Source organism: Melitaea cinxia, chromosome 23 (genome assembly GCF_905220565.1).
Source record: "Melitaea cinxia chromosome 23, ilMelCinx1.1, whole genome shotgun sequence".
NCBI lineage: Eukaryota > Metazoa > Arthropoda > Insecta > Lepidoptera > Nymphalidae > Melitaea > Melitaea cinxia.
The window spans coordinates 3529691-3552154 of NC_059416.1; the positions used below are offsets into that span (position 1 = coordinate 3529691).

Consider the following 22464-nt stretch of genomic DNA (forward strand, 5'->3'; position numbering starts at 1 on the left):
GCTCACTCGTTTTTTTTTTAAACTACGTCAAAAAAATATCACACGTAATACCTTCACACGTGCTATAAATATGGATAAGTTTTTTAGTGTTAAACGTTTTATTATACGGTTACCCTCATTATTGACGCTATTCAGATAGAGATAATGTTAACTATAAGTTTTTTATTTTATGATGAAAGGAACAAATACGCCGTTTGTTCTCAAAAATTTTTTGAGGGTAACTACCAAATTTCACTTTCAAATGACATTAATTAAGACTGGCTTTAATATCGCGTGACTGTTTTACCAGTTTCTGATAAAGTTTACCTTACAAATAAGTTACAGATAGGTTTTATATATCAGGAGAACTAAAGTACAAATCAGGAGAACTAAATTAAAAATTTTGAATCCACAGGTATAAGAAATATATGACAAACAAAGTTACTTTAGAAGAGAATATATCATAAATATATGTTGGATATCATTAAACGTCTGATTGCTTTTATCAACTTGATAAACAGGCCTTAAATGTAAACATATCGAATGAGAAAAGAGTTAAATATACTAGTTATTGATTCTTAAATAAAATCTAAATAAATAAAAATGAATGTTGCTAAGCGCATAACTTGAAAATGGCTCGAACAATTCGGCTAATTTGTTTTTGTATGTTCCTTAAGGCCCACGGAAGGTTTTAATACTAATAATTGTGTTTGCTCGCAAACGAAAAAAAAACCGACTTCAATTACATCGACGAGTAATACAACGTAGATCGACGAAAAAATACTCAAGTAACTGCGTGTTATCAAAGATTACTCAAAAAGTAGTTATCAGATCTCAATGAAATTTATATGTGACCACATGACAAACATCAGCTTTCGATTAAATTAAAAATTATTAAAATCGGTACACCCAGTAAAAAGTTATTGCGGATTTTCAAGAAGTTCCCTCGATTTCTCTAGGATCCCATTATCAGATCCTGGTTTCCTTATCATGGTACTAAACCAAGGATATCTTCTTTCCAACAAAAAAAGAATTATCAAAATCGGTACACCCAGTAAAAAGTTATTGCGGATTTTCAAGAATTTCCATCAATTTCTCTGGGATCCCATCATCAGATCCTGGTTTCCTTATCATGATACCAAACTAGGGATATCTCCTTTCCAACAAAAAAAGAATTATCAAAATCGGTACATCCAGTAGAAAGTTATGCGATATATTCAACGTAGGTCGACGAAAAAAGCGTCAAGTAAAAACGCATTATTAGATATAGCTCGAAAAGTAGTTGTTAGATCTCAAATAAATTTAAATGGGACCAATTGGCACACACCACATTGGCATGGAGTGATTTCGACAAATTTTCTTTTAATCGAAATTAAAAGAAAATTTGTCGAAATCACTCCACCCAGTCAAAAGTTCTGATGTAACGTACATAAAAAAAAAAAAAAAAATACAGTCGAATTGAGAACCTCCTCCTTTTTTGGAAGTCGGTTAAAAAATATACTTTTAACTTTTAAATGAACAAAGTCTGTCCGGGCAGCTAGTTATATAATGAATAGAGAAAAGGACATTTAAGCCCGGTATATTATATTTAATCAAAATCAAAATCAGAAACAGCATTATTCAAATAGGCCCCAAGAGCACTTTCGAATCGTCATTTTACAAATTAAAACTTTAAAATTAAATTATAAAATAACGTTTTTATTCGCGAGGCGTTTACTAATTTTCTAAAGCTCATACCATACACTTACAACTTGAGTACACGTTGTGGTAGTATGTGTATGGTTTACTCACACAATGCTAATTATAAGATTGAGTTCAAGGATCTATAACATTATCGTAATAAGGAACCCTTATACCGACAATGCTCGGTCAACTTCGTATTGCAATAGTTTTTATTACTACTGCGTTGTTTTTATTGTAAATTTAAAACCGATCGTCGTGTTATCGTGATATCGTTTTGTCTGACAATTGGTTTTGTTTACTAACGAACGAATTGTATTTGTCGTTTACTTCAATTCAAGTATGTTCTCTGTAGGAGTTCAGTTTTTTATTAGATTATCCTAAATAGATTTATTTCACAATTAAAATGAAAATAAATTTCATGCTACTATGAATTATTGTTTGATAATGTTGATTTTTTTTGACGTTTGTTATGTGTGTAAATCATCACCTGATTGCAAAATAATTATTACATTTAATTTCAAAAACAGAAGCAATTTTTTACCGATACTAATGACTTATTATTATTATTATTTTTTTGATACTAGGTTTTATAGCAAAATATCTAGTAATTGTAACGTGTAAAACACTTAAATAATTATGTTATATGATATATTTTCAGATCATGGTGAATGTGACGAAGGCTCGTGTAGGTGTGAGCCTAATTGGGTGGGTGTTGCCTGTGATCAGCCTTTATGTCCAAGTGAGTGAGAATTTAGATTAATATAACATTATACACATACGTATACGCCATATACAAGATCATTGAAACTTTTTATTTCAATTTGTTTTGTTTTTTTTCATTCACATGGCATTTTATATACAAAAAGTTAATATTGAATAATTTAGATTTACTTATTAATTCCTGTTTCTTTTACTAACCTATATCATTGTCTAAATTATTGTAAAGCAATTATATTACATTATTTTGTAATCACCACAAATACTTAATGTTAAATTAATTAACTACATAAGTATGATCTTTAATATATGTATATTTTTTTTTCAAAATAACATTTTACAATTTCTAGTAGTGGCACCATCGTGATCCTTCAGTCGGTCTCATGGTTGATGTAAAAACCTATTTCTATCCAATTTAAGGCACCATAACGGTGAAGTCTTTGTATTGTCATCTTCATCCATATAATGGTATGATATTGAAGTCGGTTTTTGTAAGGTCTCGGCGGTACTGTCTCTATATAGGTAGGTTACCTTTTGGTATGCCTAGGATTTGGACGTGCCTAAATTGTGCTGATTGCTTTTTTTATAGACATTACTAGAAATATTTTAAGATACTCTTTTTGATTTTTGGCTCTTAGTTATGATGCCTGACAGATCGCTTGATATTCAAAGCTTATATAATTTGTAAATAAAGTAATGCATTTTTTTTTCACCTTAGAACGCCATTTTCGTAAATTATAGAATTCCAGTTTTAATTTTTGTCCTTCCACAAAGAATTTACTTCTGTTTACATTGATACAATTGTAATGCTATAAAATTTCTGGAAAAGTTGTGCAGTTGAGATTTTGCATCCTGAATCAATATTTTCTCAATTCTGGACCATGAGTTTTGGTATTGGTTTAGATAAATGATTCTTGTATTACTTTTTAGAAACCGCCTTTAATATATTGGGTAGACGTTAGGTATGTGTTGTTAAGGTTTTTGGGATCAGTTGGTACACCCATTTTTTTCATTGGACCTTTTACAAAATTTGACGAGTTTAAGGTTTTTTATATTTTCTTGGAACCATTTCTCGTTGGAAAATATAAGTTTTATCATTTGTGTTAAGGCTTGTGAAATTTGTGTTTGAATTTCATTACATCTTTGTCATAGGACCCACTAGGAAAATACCATTTTTATATATTAAGAAAATTAAGAAGTATTTGCAGGTTTGGTACCAGAAAGTATAGAAAGTACTTATTCCGATGTTCCCAATATACATTTTCTTACGGGTATTCATTGTGTAAACATCAAACCTTCTATGATGTTGTTGTTACTGTAATGTTCTTGGTATTTATTAATTATATAAATACTTAATATAGGAAAGGGTTTAATGAAAGACATGTTCACTGTAGTTGAAGCCATAGACGAAAGGGGAGGAAATCTTTATTTCTTTTTTAATTAACCATAAATCAAAACCATAGACAATGACTACCTAACACCTCCCTTACAAAGTAAATTTTTCAAAATTATCTAGTAGACGTTATACATTTACAATCCTTATATTTATACATTTACAATCCTTATATTTATCTTATATTATCTAATACATTTTTCCTCTGAACAGAAAAAAAAAATACGTTTAGTAGACAATTTTATTATTATGTATACATTGTGCTTACAACACTATGACCAAAAGACATTTTAAGTTGACAACTATGACATAATGACAAGTAACATTTAATTTCGATTTTGACAGTGACTATGACAATTGACAAGTTAACATATATAATTATTTATTATTCAAATGTATTGTGTACTACTTGACTAATAAAATCTATCGGGTTTACGAATTTGACGACCATATTTGGAACATTTTACTGGAGTAGAGGTACTGGACGACAAGGATGGATTGCAATTTGATGGAGAATGATGTGAATTAGGTGATGGCTTTGATGGAACTTGAATAGTCTGCGAATATTTTGGCGAATGAATCTGTTCTCTATTCCTACGAAATTCACCTTCTGGACTTGAAATTATATAAGAACGTGGCTCTGGGCCTACTTTTGAAATTATTCCTGGAATCCAAGCATTATAAGCATTATTTGGCTGTTTTTTGAAGTAAACTTTTTCACCTTGTTTTAAAGAAGGAAGTGACTTTGCATGTTGATTATAATAAAGTGATGTTTTTTGTTTATACGTATCTATTTGTTGTTTTAATTTTTTATAATTAATATATTTAGGTTTCAAATTAGAATCTGAGACAGGTATCCTAGTTCTAAGTCTACGTGACATACACATTTGTGCTGGAGAATAACCACAGCTTTTAGGAGTATTTCTATATTGTAAAATGGCAAGATAGGGATCTTTTTTATCAGAATAACATTTCTTTAAGATGTTCTTTATAGTTCTTATTGAACGTTCAACTAGTCCATTTGAACGACTATGATATGGGCTAGAAGTTATATGCTGAATATACCATTCTCTCATAAAATCACTCAGTTCTTTTGAATTAAATGGAGGACCATTGTCGCTTATGACAATATTTGGGATTCCATGACGTGCAAAAATAGATTTTAAATGAGTAATGACACTACTAGAATTAGACGAGTTTAAAAGAACAATTTCCGGATATTTTGAAAAGTAGTCTACGACAATTAAGTATTTTTTATTATTTATTTCGAACAAATCCATACCCACTTTATTCCACGCCAAAAGTTTATAATCATGAGAGATTAGTGGTTCTTTACTATTGCTACTGCGGAATGTAAGACATATATGACACTGACTGACAAATTTTTCTATATCTTTGTTAATGTTATGCCAATAAATTGTACCCTTAGCTAGTCTTATACAACTATTTATACCTTGGTGACCTTCATGAATTAAATTAAGTAAATAATTACGCATATTGAACGGAATTATTATGCTTGTATCCTTGAATACAATATTATCTATGACATATATTTGATGTTTTAAATCAAAGTATGGTTTGACTGACGGTGAAACACATCTTTTGTGTTCAGGCCAACCATTTTGACAGTATGTAATTATTTGACTTAGGACTTCATCTTTTATTGACTTTTCTTTAATTTCTTTTAGTTTTTCTTGACTGACTGATAATGTACTAATTAACATATTTATATGCAAATCTAATTCCTGATCTACTTCTTTCAAAGTTTGTTCTGACAATGCAGCTCTAGACAATGTGTCTGCTATATATAAATATTTACCAGGCTTGTACGAGACTTTAAGATCATAAGGCTGAAGTCTTATCATGATTCTTTGTAACCTAGGTGGTATATCATAAAGAGGTTTTTTCATTAATGAAACAATTGGCTTATGGTCGGTTTCAACTAATGTTTGACGACCGTATATGTATTGGTGAAACTTAGTACACCCAAACAATATAGCTAAGAGTTCTTTCTCAATTTGAGAATAAGATTGTTGACAAGGAGTTAATGATGCTGATGCATAGGCTATTGGTTGACTATTGTGACAAATGACAGCACCCATTGCATCTTTTGACGAATCTACTGACAGTGTAATATCTTTATTAGGGTTATAGTAAGTTAAGACTGGAGTTTTTGTTATAATTTCTTTTAAACTGTTATATTCTGTCTCATGTTCATGTGACCACGACCATTTTGTGTTTTTTGACAATAAAGACCTTAGACAAGAAGTTTTTTGAGACAAATTATCAATAAATGGACCTAAATAATTGACCATTCCTAAAAATCTTTGTAGTTCATTGACATTGCTAGGTGTAGGCATATCGCAAATTGCCTTGACTTTACTTTCATCAACTTTTACACCTTTTTGACTGAAAACATGACCTAAGTAACTAACTTCCTCTTTACAAATTACTGATTTTTCTTTATTAAATTTAATATTAATCTCTCTAGCTCTTTTTAAAACATTTTCTAGACGTTTGTCATGAGTTTCTTTGTCAGGAGCATATATTAAAATATCATCTATCATTATTTTTACTCCTTCCAAATCACTAAATCTTTTAACCATTTCACTATGAAAGATTTCACTAGCTGCACTAATACCAAAGGGTAGTCTTAAGAAACGATATCTCCCCTGGGGAGTGTTAAAAGTACAAAGTTTTGACGATACTTCATCCAGCAATATCATCCAGAAACCTTTATTACAATCTAATGTACTGAAATACCTGGCACCATTCAATGTAGATCTAATTTCATCAATCGTAGGTAAAGGAAAATGAGGTCTCATGAGAGCATTATTTAATTTTTTAGGATCAATACATAATCTAAGTTTTCCATCTTTCTTTGAAGTAAGTACTAATGAATTAACCCATTCTGTAGGTTCCTCTACTTTTTTAATGATATTTTTTCTTTCTAGTGATTCTAATTCTCTTTTTAAATTATCAGCAAGACGAAATGGGACTTTCCTACAGGGATCTATGGAGGCTACGGCATCGGGTTTTAGGACAAGATGGGCTTGATAATCTTTTAAACAACCTATTCCTTCAAATAAGTCAGCATATTTGGACAAAATATCTGTTTGTACTATGTTAGACTGAAATTTGACATTATGAATTCTTTTGATTAACTTTAACTTTTGACAAGACTCTTGACCAATGATATTTTTACACGGCAAATCAACTATATGAAATATTATATCATAAGACTGGTCATTACATATTACAGGCAAGCTACACATACCTACAGTTTGTATAACTTCTCCGCTAAATGTACTTAACTTATGGTTACTTTTTTGTAAGATGTTTGTCGATAAATTTAATTTTCTAAATTCATTGAAAGATAAAATATTAGTTTCTGCACCTGTATCTAATATGAAGTTAATTACAATGTTATTAATTAATAGTTCAGTTTGAAATACACTGTTTTTAGTTGAATCGCACAATAAAATTTGACTTACAAATACTTCTACATCGGAATCTGACTGACTGACAGTATGGACTTTCTTAATGGTGTGACATACCTTAGAAAAATGGTTTGGTTTTCTGCATATGTTGCAGATTACTCCAATGGCTGGACAACGAACACGGTGTATTTGACCACAACGATGACATGGATTGGCTTCTTTTTTCCTGTGGGGACTTTGACTGATGACTGACGACTGACTGAGGTTGCTTCGTGACTGGCTTCTCCCCGGACTGCTCTTCCGTGAACTTCTAAAATTGTAAAGATGTCTATTAGTTGACTCTTTTTGACTGTATACCTTTCCGACAAATGACTGTGACGTAGTAGACTGTTCCCCTTGTAGAAATTTGGCTTGTTGTCTTGACGTTTCTAATTTTTTGGATAGATCCAGTGACTCCTGAAATGTTTTAGGATTATTGATTAGAAGTTTTTCCCTGATGTAGTTGTTATTATTGTTTAGATTCCATGAGAATACATCTTTAAGAATATTGTCGCGCAGCTCATCGAAACCACATTGTAGGCTGATGTTTTTGATGTCTGTAGCATAGGACGCAATATCTTCATCTTGACCTTGCTTTCTGTTAAAAAGTTTGTGCCTTTCCATCGTAATGTTCACCTTGGGGAGGAAATATTCTTCGAATTTCTTTAGGAGTTCATCGAAAGTGACTACATCGATGTCGACGTTAAATGAATAAAATATCTCTAATGCCTCGCTGCCGATGCATGCTAACAAAATGGCGACCTTACGTGATTCCGACTCTTTTTCAAAATTATTTGCCCGCATGTAAATCTTTAAATTTGTGGCAAAGTTTTTCCACGTCAGCGGCATATTTGACGAATGTACGTTGAGTTTCTCAATATTATTAATAAGTGACGAAGACGATTGTATAAGATTAGACTGACCAGCGACCGCCATGTGTCCGTCGTCTGCAGATCTTATTTTTTTCTTCGCTGCTGGCGTCTGCGACATTTTTAATATTCGTCCACTTGTTTACGTTCACTTCTGACACCATGTAATGTTCTTGGTATTTATTAATTATATAAATACTTAATATAGGAAAGGGTTTAATGAAAGACATGTTCACTGTAGTTGAAGCCATAGACGAAAGGGGAGGAAATCTTTATTTCTTTTTTAATTAACCATAAATCAAAACCATAGACAATGACTACCTAACAGTTACTATTTTAATAACATGTACGTGTATGTTTAACATGTACGTGTTCAAAATGTACCTGTTCAAAAATGTTGATTTAATTTGTGGTAACTTAACTGGTCAGTGAATATGTCGATGTACTAAAATCATTTTTTTACAAACACCATTTGTTTTCCTAATCGCAATAAAATAAAATTTCAGATGACTGCAATATAGCTATGGGTGGGGGCGTGTGTACAGCTTACGGTTGCGCGTGCGCAACAGGACGGAGCGGGCCCGCATGTGACGAGCAGGTGGGCGTGGCCTCGTGGAAGTGGGCGTGGCGTGAGGAGGGCGAGGGTGGGGAGAGGCCGCGGGGAACCCCGCCCCCCGCCGCTGCGCATTCGCTGCTTACATACAAGGATGACTTGCTGCGGGTGGGCGGGGAGACGTTTACCGAAGCCCCTTTTTTGTATAAGTGAGTAAAATTGATGTCAGGCGTAGTCTAAGGGACCATTTCACCTTTTGTTGATAACGCTATTTGGCGGATGACGATATCCACCAGATAAAATTTTTTGATGTATTAATCTTTTTTCATCATCGAATTCCACTGTATTTATGAGATATTTCTATTCGCAAATATGAATATTAAACTTGTAGTTTATTAATTGACGTTGAACAGATTCTAACGGCCAATTCTACATCCTGCTGTTAAAGTCTAATCGTCAATTCTTACATAATGTATTCGACTAAAGGCTATTTCAGTGGCTACTAATATTAAAGAAACTAATAACTTCACAAATCCTATTATGTCAATTATAATAATATTAGTTTTACGTTGATTGGTAAGCATAAAATGTAACTGCATGCATGCGCTCTTGCTATGTGATAGTTTGCTGCTTATTCTTAAGATAAGTACTTGAAATGGTATCTGCGTCTGCTTGTAATAGAGAAAAATCTTAAACCATTGTTTTCTCATTTATAGATATAAAACAGCAGAAAAGGAATGGATACCAACGGAAGCGAGAGGGGAAGTCCCTTTACCGCGTTTCGCGCACTCGGCTGTGATATACGGGAACGAGTTGATAGTTTACGGAGGGGTTGTAGCCTCCGACGAACCTGAAAGAGGGTGAGTTATTAATAAATTTAAATTAAGGCTTATAATCGAAGATAAGGGTAAGGGCTTCGGCAAATACCCTTCATAAAATCTTTCTTGTTCATTTGCCCACCATAAAAAAAAAAAGAAATTCCCTTAAAATAGTGCTTTAGTTTTCTTTTTTTCTGAATATTTATTATAGTCTGATCTTAAAAGTGGTGTTGTTTTAAAAAAGGGGAGGACTGGCGGGTCTGGAGGGTCGAGCAGGAGAAGTAACCAATGAGATATGGCGCGCGAGATTAGATGCGCATTCCGCCACCTGGCGCAATGCCACGCCCACCGCCTGCGCGCCGCACCGCCCCGCGCCGCTCAAGCACTGCGGTAACTGCACACCGTAGCGCACGTACACTGTCGCACACGTACACTGTACCCTGTACACTGTCACACACACAACGCCACGCCCACCGCCTGCGCGCCGCATCGCCCCGCGCCGTTCATGCACTGCGGTAACTGAACACCGTCGCACACGTACACTGTACACTGTCGCACACGTACACTTTTCATTGTACACTGTCCCACACATGCAGTGGCACGTCCACTCTGATACACCCACTTGGCTGTGTGTGTACACATACACGCAAGACAAATTCCACTTTAAAAATTAAAATTAATTATTATTTTTATGCTTCACTGCAGGAGGTCTCCACTTATCAGGCCACACAGCACTGATGGTGCAAATGGGTCCAACAAAAAAGCCTGTCATGTTAGTGTTTTTTGGGCACTCTCCATATTACGGATACTTACATCTCGTACAGGTTTGTAGTATTAATATGTTTTGTGATTGATTTTTTGTTGCAAAATTTTGTATTATTAAAGTTTTGTTCTTTACTAACCTGGTTGAACTGGAAGTTATATAAAATAACAAAAATCAAACTTAAAACATACGAATAAGTATATATAAAATAAGTATAATTATTTGCACCTATACAGACTTTTTAAAGCGTAATATCAATATTTCGACACCAAGAGTACCAGGCTAACATAACTCGCGTGGTGGCAGGAGTACTACGTGGAGGAGAACGTGTGGGCGGCGGCGCCCACGCGTGGGGCGGCGGCGCGCGGCGGGTTCGCGCACGCGGCCGCCTACGACGCGCTGTCGGCGCGCGTCTATCTGCACGCCGGGCTGGTGTCCGAGTCGGAGGCCACGCAGGTACCGCCCGCCGCTCTGACGCTCTGACCCCGCCCCCCTTGTTTCTGTATTATACTTTGGTTCGCGCACGCGGCCGCCTACGACGCGCTGTCGGCGCGCGTCTACCTGCACGCCGGGCTGGTGTCCGAGTCGGAGGCCACGCAGGTACCGCCCGCCGCTCTGACGCTCTGACCCCGCCCCCCTTGTTTCTGTATTATACTTTGGTTCGCGCACGCGGCCGCCTACGACGCGCTGTCGGCGCGCGTCTACCTGCACGCCGGGCTGGTGTCCGAGTCGGAGGCCACGCAGGTACCGCCCGCCGCTCTGACGCTCTGACCCCGCCCCCCTTGTTTCTGTATTATACTTTGGTTCGCGCACGCGGCCGCCTACGACGCGCTGTCGGCGCGCGTCTACCTGCACGCCGGGCTGGTGTCCGAGTCGGAGGCCACGCAGGTACCGCCCGCCGCTCTGACGCTCTGACCCCCCCCCCTAACCTCCTTTGTTTCTATATTATACTTTGTATCGCGCACGTGGCCAAAACATGATACAGATGAATTTGTCGATGATCTGATCTACTTCTCCTTGTTTTTGAAGTGAAACTTACTTAGATGCATGGTGGTAAAATTATTACGGATGAAACGTGCAACGTTTTGATGAAACGGCAGCGTTTTGATGAAATGGCAACATTTTTGTCGAACAACAGTTAATGTTGTTTTTTGTAGGTAGAGCCACCTAGCGTGTACTATAGAAACTACAACGGTTGTGACATTAATATCAATAGTATTACTTTGCAAACTAGCTGGATGGCGCTGAAACGGAAACCTAAAGCCTTAGATTTGTATTAATATAAACGAGACTTAAAAAAAAGTTTCACTTCTGACATGTGTTCTTTATTCGCACGCACTTTTTTATTTTATTATTTTCAATTTCACTTTTATTATTTTGTTTTATTATTTTATTATTTATAAAGCCAAACCAATATACTATGCTAGCTGAACATATTAACATAAAGATTTAACAGCTTACTTTTAACATTTTACAGGCACCATCAGCCGCACTATATGAATACGAAATAGAAACGAGGATATGGCGTCCCCTACCGTCCGCCCCTACACCAAGATATTTACACACAGCTCTCTTTGTATCACCGGGTAAGCAAAAATAATTTAGTGTAGTTGCTTGTAGTCGATGTATGAATTGTTATCGCCGATATTACTTTAGGAAACCATTTTCAAACGTGATTTTATCTTCAAATTAATTTTTTTAACAGAGTCTTCCAGCAATACGCAAATCGAATTCAGCTTTTCTAATTATTAATATTATGTTTTTCAAGTAAATAAATATTTTTCAGGAATGATGTTAGTGTTTGGTGGCAACGCTCACAATAATAGTGCAAGTCTGGCTGTGGGTCCGGGTTCGGAGCGTTGTTACGCTGCCGCTGCACTGCTCTACAATGCGCGGTGAGAATTACCACTTACCACTACCTCCAACAGATTTCTACTTGACATCTACCACTTCCGGCAACCTTCATCACTTTGTTCCGTTCCTATCTGACCCCACCCACAATTCTTTGACGTAAAACTTCTTATGCACGTTTGACTTGGGAGTAAGCTGGTGAATGCGTGACGAGAGTGTTACGGAAAGTGAGATCGGGCGAAGCGAACGGAACAAGAGCGAGAGAGAGAGAGAGAGGCGCGAATACACATTTTCGTTCTCTAATAGAGTTACGTTTCGTATGTCTAAGACGCACTACAAGCATATTGTGGAGGCCTATTGCTAACAAGTTTTATTTCAGTCGAGTGGCAAACAAGCATACAGTCCGTCTTATAGTAAGCAGATAACGTAACCTATGGATGATCCAACACTAGGAACCTTACATACACATTCCAGATCCTTCCCTTTACCCTTCCCCTCTGCTCTGCTCTGAGCTGTGATCACCACAGAAATCACTATTTGAAAGCTGTACCTATTATTTGGCTGTGATATCCAGTCAGACTACTCAAATTTTTTTATCCTCCTTTCTTAAAGTTTATCCTTCTTTCTTCTCTCTTCTCTCACTCACTTTGTTGGCTATTATAGCTAAATGTGTTTGTTGACCCAGGTGTAAGACATGGTACTCCATCCCGGGTCTGCCCGGCTCGGCAAGAGCTGCTCATGCGGCGGCCATGCTGCCACTGGCGACGCGGCCCACCGCCATCGTACACGCTGGGTGAGTGGGTCATGTGTATTATCACTTATGTGCGAAAGAGTCAACATGTATAGCGAGGAAGAGGTGATGTGCTAGTGAGATGTTCATGGGTAAAAGTAATCTTCTGTTATTTTTTTTTTTGGTTATGTTAAAAGGTATTATGTTTGAAGCTTTTAAGTTCATAAGATAAGAATTTACACTAAAATACCTTTTTTTCTGTTGTAAACGTTCGAAATCGCATGTATAAAGCTAGCTAAAGTCATTTTAGCAACTGAAATATGGGCTACCCGCTTTTAATAGTGAATATTAAGCTCTTATATTACTTTTTCCAGATTCGACGGTAGATTACGCTCCGACGCACTGTTGTTCGAAACGGGCGATAAATGCTCAACGAAAAAAGACGAAGCCTCGTGCCTCGGTAGTGCGCAGAGGGGCGCTGTTGCTTGTGTATGGAGGAAAAGCGACCAGACTTGCGTGGCTGTACGTATCGTGTCAGAGAGATGGATATATATTTAATAATGTGTTAGAAAGAGAAAGAAAAGGGCGAGGGGTGCACAATTTGCTGTATATTATTTTTGTAAAGTTTTACTTCTGACGTAGCTACGTGTATTTAGTAACACTGTGGTTCATCATCAATCATTGGTGATCATGTGGTTTGTGTTTTTATATGTATGGTGTAACGGTAACGGAGATGAAATATAATATCCAGATTTCTAACATATTGTTTTTATATCATTTTACTTTTGACGAGGTTAGCTGTGTACACTGCTGTCAGGTTTCTGTTTTTGTATTTATTGTATGATAGATATAGATATATTGCTAGCATCATGTGCGAGAAAGAGGAGGATATAAAATTATCCACTACTGCTTCTGACGCCGTTACGTGTGTATAGTAAGACGGCGATCAGTTTTTTTTTGCATTTATGTTATGATAGATGGATATATTGCTTAATTGTTTGAGTGAGATGGATGTATTAACTATGTGTTGCATGTGAGAGACTCATTTTTGATTGATTTTTTCGACATTCAAAACAATAAATGTAGCGTCCTTGATTGACTCTACACACTTTTTACTTGTTAATAGGAAATAAACCCGAATCACAATTAATTAAATTAATTAATTTATTGATCTCTTGATAATGATCAAATGACCCGGTGTGCGAGCACGCGCGATCGCCTTGATAGATCGAAACGTACTAAATAATTATTATATTAATAACCAATTTATTTAATAAATTCGCTGAATCGTAAATAGGTTAATGTACGACTTGGTTCGTACAATAAATATGTTTTTATTTCTATAATAGTTTTGTAACCTCTATAAAAGTAATTTTTGTCTAAAAACTGAGTATTTTTGCCGTTATAATGATAAGTTAATGAACTTTTAGTAATTCTATTACAGATAGAAGAGATCGGGTGGAAGCAGTCGTTTGACGACTCTGTGAAGGCTTGTGTCAATGAACCGGTGTTTGGTGAGTATTTCTTAAAAAATTAATAATTTGTTTGTTTATGATATCAATTATTTCTGTATCGATAGGAGTTGTTTGTAAAAGATAACTATTGGTGATAACACAGTCTTTGTACTGTTTGAAATTTAAATATTTGCTTATGAAATACATGTTTTAAATATAATGTTTTCTTTACAAATAAATAAATAAATTAATTAAAAAAAATTGGTTGCCTGTAAAGTCGGTATACGGGCGAAAGTTTTACGTGACAACGACTTTGAGTGGTAAAATAATTTTAATGTGAATATTCATTCGTATAGTAGGAAGAAGGATGAAATAATAGTAACAATTTAAAACATTTATTTATACAAAGAATTATATTTAAAACATTAATTTATACAAAGAATCTCGCACTGAATTTCATTCACTTTTTATGTCTGTCTCTCTCGCTCTTAGGCGGGCTAACCATGCCGTGTGCCTCTCACTCGCTCTCATTGTGAGCGCATAACGTGAGCGGAGCGTAACGCAGTTTCTTGAAGTGTCACCCGGCAAACCAATTTATAAGACGTTGTCACGTCAAAATAAGTAATTTCAAATCTCTCTTCCCGTGGGTGTTGTAAGAGGCGACTAAATGTTCACACAGTTCCACTACCACCTTGGAACTTAAAAAACCGACTGATGGCGGAATAACCATCCAACTTGTGGTTTTGAAATACACAGGCCGAAGACGGGACGTTTTCGGTGCGACAAAATCAGCCCTGCGGTCACCAACCCGCCTGCCTAGTGTGGTGACTATGGGACTATGACTATATACAACACACGAACTCACGCCATTTTTGGCGCGGACTTGTGGAGGCCTATGTCCAGCAGTAGACTACGATAGGCTGGAGTGATGATCATGATAATATCAAATCTGCAATAAGGTATTAAATAAATTAATAATAAAAAAAAAATCAAATGAGACAAAAAATGGTCCACACAAGATTTAATGTTATTGTTTTCAGGGTTTGATCAAATACACAGATAGAAGTTTGATTACAGAATGAGTTGTTTATAGTAAATGACATCTATTTCAATGATATTATCTCTTTCGAATTGCAGATGAAAATCGATGCGCTAGCGCAGAGTACTGCGAGACGTGTGTCGCTAGTGGCTGTGCGTGGTGCGGGACCTGTATGCCCTCCGCGCAGCACTGTCTGCGACACGCACACTTTGTACACTCGCTGGTACGTGTAATATGCGTGTGGATCATACTATCAGACCCAAGGGCTTATCTGGGTACGGACTAAGAGGATATCCCCCACTACCCGGGTTCAGCTCACCGGGTTCACTTTATTTTAGGCCCAGTGTGTCAGACTTCTATGAACTTTGAATTCGCCAGGATGTAGCCGGTAGCCTGTTAATTCTTTGGGGTGTCCATTGTCAAGTGAATTTTGCTACTTCGTTGTCGAGATAGAGAGATAGAGATAGATAGAGAGAAAGAGATAGATAGATAGAGAGAAAGAGATAGATAGATAGAGAGAAAGAGATAGATAGAGAGAAAAGGGTTACGGAATCAGCTTGCGGGGTGGAGAACGCTCAACAAGCTTGGCCATGTCGTGTGACATGACATGACGAGTGACATAGCATGACGTATGAAATGGCACAACTAGCGACATTACATGGTGTGTGACATGACATGTGTCATGGCATAATGTCAGAAGTAGCGTGTGAGCTGCCACGCCGGCGCTGTCTCCCTGTGTGCAGATGGCGCTGTCGGTGGAGGAGTGCGCGGCGGCGGGCAGCGAGGCGTGCGCGCGCTACCACTCGTGCGCCGCGTGCCACGCCCACCTGCACCGGCACCCGCACGTGAGTACACTCGCACACACCCGCACACACGCACACACGCACACTCGCACAACGCACGCGCACGCGCACACACGCACACTCGCACAACGCACACGCACGCGCACACGCACACGCATGAGCACTTTCACAACACATAGCTAACGGACATTTGTAAAACTCCATTTACTATTTATTTCACTAAAAACAAATATCAAATTATCATTTTAAACACATAAAAAACTATTAAAATACGAATATCGAGAGTACAGATAACTAATATTATTGTTAATATTATTACTTTTGTTTAAATAAACATGAAATTTTGTAAAGCGATAATTATTGTACTTATTTAGTGCGAATTATTCGCACAGGTATTTCTAGTATATTTTTAATACACCCACCAATAACCATTATACGAAGCTACGAGTGAAAGCCTAATTAAAAAATCAAACAGTAGTACTTTCGTGCGCGAGTGTACTCGTGCGCAAACACACCTCCAGTTTCTTTCAGCGTTATTTTTACATGACGCTAACGCATGTCGATTTATATTTGTTATGTTTGTTTTTGGTAATTGTGACTGTTATATTAGCTAGTTATAATCGGATAATATAAGATGCTTTTCCAAAATAAAACAAGTTCAACTTCAAACTAATTAAAGATAAATAGTATTTTTAGTAACACTGCCATTAAGCTCAAATGTTCAACCGTTTTCGTTCGCTAATCAAAAATAAAGTTATTTTATGATTATGTGCTGTTGTGAATTATACTTAAAGTTATACATCTTTTAGGGTTCAGAGGAGTTAAGTCAGCGAGCGTGCTACTGGGATTACGATACTGTTAAATGTAGACCCGCCAACTCTTCAACCGACATAAGGTATGATAATTCTATTTAAAGATATAATTTGATATAAATATTTCAAAAACAATTTGTAATAAATATACTAACCACACCTATGCACTGTTCCGCTACCTTCCGCTTCGTTCGTTCCGCACATCATCGACACCGCTCGGGAAGTGTCTTCATATATTTTCTTTGGAGTTCGCTCAGCTTTTTTTTATATCAGACCTAACTATATAAAAAACGTACGTACGGTTCACTTGATGGTACACCAGAAGCATCGCAAGCGCGTTGTCGACCCTATTCCCTATTCCTTTCAAGAGCTCTGGTCACCTTACTCATTAACAGAAACGCAACACTGCTTGAAATTGAAAACAGTATTATTTAGCTGTAATCTTCTGTAAGGTCGAGGTACTACTACACCAGTCGGGCCGCTCCACTTTTTGAGCAGGAAATTCCAGCTGGCCCTATCTCAGTTGAAGATTCGAGCGCTGAGAGAGCTAGATTTCGAGCGCTGTGATTGGTCAATGTACTGTCCGCTCCGCTCGTAGCCGCGCGTCAATGGAAACGCACCCCTAGTGATGATAACCAAACACGAGTCGTAACGCTCTTTTTTTTTATGTCACTAGGTCGGCAAACAAGCGTACGGCTCACCTGATGGTAAGCGATTACCGTAGCTTATAGACACCTGCAACACCAGAAGCATCGCAAGCGCGTTGCCGACCCAATCCCCAATCCCCCCAGGAGCTCTGGTCACCTTACTCACCAACAGGAACACAATACTGCTTGAAAACAGTATTATTTAGCTGTGATCTTCTGTAAGGTCGAGGTACTACCCCAGTCGGGCTGCTCCATATTTTGAGCAGGGAATTCCTGCTGTGCCCTACCTCAGTAACTTACTCGGCGCGTGCGCAGGGGCGCGGCGGGCGCGGCGCCGGCCTGCAGCGCGGCGTGCGCGTCGCTGCGCTCGTGCGCCAACTGCACGGCCGAGGAGTGCATCTGGTGCGCGTCGGCGGGCCGCTGCGTCGACAAGGTACGGGCGGCGTCTTCGTTTTGTTTTTGATCTTTATTTGACTAAACGAACAGTATCAAAGTAGGTATATAAACATAAAGTACTTAACGTGACACCTACACTGTTTACCGTGGATTAGTTCAAATATTGGTCACGAACCCGCCTGCCCAGCGTGGTGACTTTGGGCAAAGCACATGAGTTCACGTTATTTTTGGCGTAAACTTGTGCAGGCCTATGTCCAGCGGTAGACTGTATAGGCTGTAATGATGATGATGACTTCACATATTAAAAAATAAGTCGATCATAGTTACAAGACAAAAGGCTATAATTACAAGGTACGCTTCAGCCTGTAATATCCCACTACTAGGCATAGGCCTCTTTCTCCATGTAGGAGAGGGATCAGAGCTTAATCCACCACGCTGCTCCGATGCGGGTTGGCGGATATATTCCCTACTATGAGTAACGATCGCTATCAGGTGTACATTATAACAACCGGGATCGACGGCTTAACTTGCTCTCCGAGGCACGGTGGGGAGACCCACAAGGACTGCACAAACACCACAATTACAAGGTAAATCCGATGAACTCAAACATTGTAATACTTTTTTTTTAAAAGTGCGGTGACTCGTTGCAGCAACATACATATATTGTCTTAAACAGTTATAAGAACTAAGCATTTTAATGTGATCATTAACACTGTCTATACTATAGTAAATCATTAAGTTGTCTGCATATAGCAAGGTATTACAGAACTCAAAACAGTCTTCTGTATCGTTAACAAATAATAAGAACAGTAAGGGATCCATTATCGAGCCTTGAGGAACACCAGATGTTATAGAAATAAACTCGGACACAACTATTGAAAATAATCTTTTGAGTTCTATTAGTTATGTAAGGCTTAAGCCAGCCCTATAAGTTACCACAAATATAATTGAATGCTAGTTTTTTAAAAAGGATTTTATGATCAGCTCTGTCAAAGACCTTCCGAAAATCCGTGTAAACACAGACTTTCTGCTTGTTTTCATCAATGCTTTTAAATAAGTATGTTGCATTATGTAAAAAGTCAATGAAGCCTTTCTGGTCAGGAATTATTATATTGTGCAGCGATGGGTATATGGCATTCTTAGCAAGTTTTTCAAAAATCTTAGACAGAGCTGGCTATATTGTCGGTAGTTCTCAACGTTTCCCCACATTTAAGGACTGGTGTGATCCGAGCGGACTCCCAATTTTGGTCTAAGATCCGAACCTAAGTCGATCTTCACCGAGCTGATAATAGAATGAACACAATAATAAATTTAGTATATTATATAATATATAAAAAATGGGTTGCCTAAAAATCCAGGACTGACTGTTTTTAATTATTTAAAAAAGAATTTTCTGACTTGATAGTATGAAACGTATAGTATGTGCGGTTATTAGGTTGCTTATTATTTACCTAGACGAACTACTATGTTGCCAGGCATGTAGAAGAAAACTGGTATCGACATACCTGTTTATAACTATAGGCAACCCAACGACTGCACATTGGGTGCGTTCCACTAAGAGCCCGCAACGTCATCGACCATAACCGCTGAATTGTCGTTCTACTAACGTAAAAAACACCGCGGGCGTTGTAGGCGAATTTTATAAGTGAAACGCATATTTGAGCGCTGTCAGGTGTCAACTGTGTATTTGCAATATGGCAGCCTAATGAAAATATGCAGCTGTAGGGGTTGTAAGTGAATATTTCGCATGCATTGGAATAAAACTGAATTCATGTTGATTCCCGGGAATTTATTGTTGCGCTTTTGCCGAGATTACAAATTAAATCTTTTAAGATGATGATGAGGAAAGAAGAAAGTACTCTGCGACCGCAGACTTAAGATCTCTTTGCGTATTCGACTTCTACGTTGCTACATCTGGTCCATACTTCTATACGGATGTGAGGCATGGACTATTAAAGAAGACCTCAGGAAACGAATAGAAGCTTTTGAGATGTGGGCATTTAGGAGTATGCTAGCCATTAGCTGGACTCACAAGATCACGAACGTGGAAGTTCTGCGACGCGTCAATCAGAAACGCGAACTCTTGCAGACCGTCAAGATGAGAAACGTCGCATATCTGGGGCACGTGCTTAGGCACGATAGATACGAACTATTTACAACTCATCATGATGGGAAAAGTTGCTGGAAAACGAGGCGTAGGTCGCAGAAAAAAGTCCTGGCTCTATGCAACATCCGAGAGTGGACAGGCATCGCGAGCGCCGCTTAACTCTTTCGCCTCGCGAAGAATAAACTGGAGTATGCGTAGCTGACTGACAACTTTCGCTAGTCGGATAGGCACTGATAAAAGAAGAAAGATGATTATTCTTTTTGTAAAAGCAAAGCTACTACTGATATGATATGAATAGCCCTTTTTTGCAAAATAAATACAGTCTCAATATCTGTATCACTACCCACAGTAATAGACCGTAAGACATAACATTAACATAGACACATAGATAACAATGTGACATTGACAGTTGTTTTTTTTTTAAATTGCCGCCACGTTTCGACGAAAACCTGAACTCTGACCCACCTATATTTTGTGGGCGAAGTGGGCGCGATGTGGTCGCGAACAGTGACGTCATCTATGACCTCTAGTGATCGTTCGCGACAACCATGGGTCTTAGGTGGAACGATGGAAAGGGCGTTGCAGTCGTTGCGTTTGCTTAGTGGAACGCACCCAATACGTATCATACTATCAAGCCAGATTAAAAATTTGCTATATATCTTGATGTTGCAATTTTCACTTAATTTTTTTAAATAATTAAAAATAGTCCAGTATTTTGTAGGCAACCATTTTAAATATATTATCTAATATACTAACGCCGAGTTGCACGAAAAGAAATTAAAATTTAAGTAGTGATTAAACTAATTTAATCGCAAGAATCGTATGAATTTTGTTTCGTGCAACTCGGCGTAAAATTATTAAAAAGAATGTTCATTTTATTATTAGCTCGGTGAAGATCGACTTAGGTTCGGATTTTCTACCAATTGGGAAAACACCTTCACTTAGTCTCAAATTGAATAAATGATGTAGCGGCCGATAAGAAACGGAGGCACAGCACCTAAGCAAAATAGGAAAAATATCTTTGATAATTTTTTTCTCCTAGAACGCCTACGGCGCGTCGTTCCCATTCGGCGGCTGTCGCGCGTGGTCCACGAACGGCTGCGCGGGGCCCGCGGGCGCCGGGGCGGGCTGCGGCGCGCACGCGTCTTGCGGCGCGTGCCTGGCGGAGCCGGCGTGCGGCTGGTGCGACGACGGCGCGGGCGGCGGCCGCGGGGCCTGTCTGCCGGGCGGCGCGCGCCGGCCGCACCAGCCGCACGTGTGCGCGCACCGCAGGTGAGTGCCGGGCTCCACACTGCGGCGGCCGCGGGGCCTGCCTGCCGGGCGGCGCGCGCCGGCCGCACCAGCCGCACGTGTGCGCGCACCGCAGGTGAGTGCCGGGCTCCACACTGCGGCGGCCGCGGGGCCTGTCTGCCGGGCGGCGCGCGCCGGCCGCACCAGCCGCACGTGTGCGCGCACCGCAGGTGAGTGCCGGGCTCCACACTGCGGCGGCCGCGGGGCCTGCCTGCCGGGCGGCGCGCGCCGGCCGCACCAGCCGCACGTGTGCGCGCACCGCAGGTGAGTGCCGGGCTCCACACTGCGGCGGCCGCGGGGCCTGTCTGCCGGGCGGCGCGCGCCGGCCGCACCAGCCGCACGTGTGCGCGCACCGCAGGTGAGTGCCGGGCTCCACACTGCGGCGGCCGCGGGGCCTGCCTGCCGGGCGGCGCGCGCCGGCCGCACCAGCCGCACGTGTGCGCGCACCGCAGGTGAGTGCCGGGCTCCACACTGCGGCGGCCGCGGGGCCTGCCTGCCGGGCGGCGCGCGCCGGCCGCACCAGCCGCACGTGTGCGCGCACCGCAGGTGAGTGCCGGGCTCCACACTGCGGCGGCCGCGGGGCCTGCCTGCCGGGCGGCGCGCGCCGGCCGCACCAGCCGCACGTGTGCGCGCACCGCAGGTGAGTGCCGGGCTCCACACTGCGGCGGCCGCGGGGCCTGCCTGCCGGGCGGCGCGCGCCGGCCGCACCAGCCGCACGTGTGCGCGCACCGCAGGTGAGTGCCGGGCTCCACACTGCGGCGGCCGCGGGGCCTGTCTGCCGGGCGGCGCGCGCCGGCCGCACCAGCCGCACGTGTGCGCGCACCGCAGGTGAGTGCCGGGCTCCACACTGCGGCGGCCGCGGGGCCTGTCTGCCGGGCGGCGCGCGCCGGCCGCACCAGCCGCACGTGTGCGCGCACCGCAGGTGAGTGCCGGGCTCCACACTGCGGCGGCCGCGGGGCCTGCCTGCCGGGCGGCGCGCGCCGGCCGCACCAGCCGCACGTGTGCGCGCACCGCAGGTGAGGCCCGGCCCGGGCTAGCGGCCATTCTGACACCTCGAGACCCCATCGTTCATCGAATGCTC

The 22464-nt window shown here is 40.0% G+C and overlaps 1 long non-coding RNA gene across 1 annotated transcript; it reads right to left on the reverse strand.

Annotated features, from left to right (window-relative positions):
- Positions 1–7467: 7467 nt before the first annotated feature.
- Positions 7468–8446, reverse strand: LOC123665200. Its single transcript, XR_006745001.1, has 2 exons — positions 8175–8446; positions 7468–7522 (listed from the first exon to the last, which is right to left on the reverse strand). It is a non-coding gene; the product is annotated as an uncharacterized LOC123665200 (long non-coding RNA).
- Positions 8447–22464: the final 14018 nt, after the last annotated feature.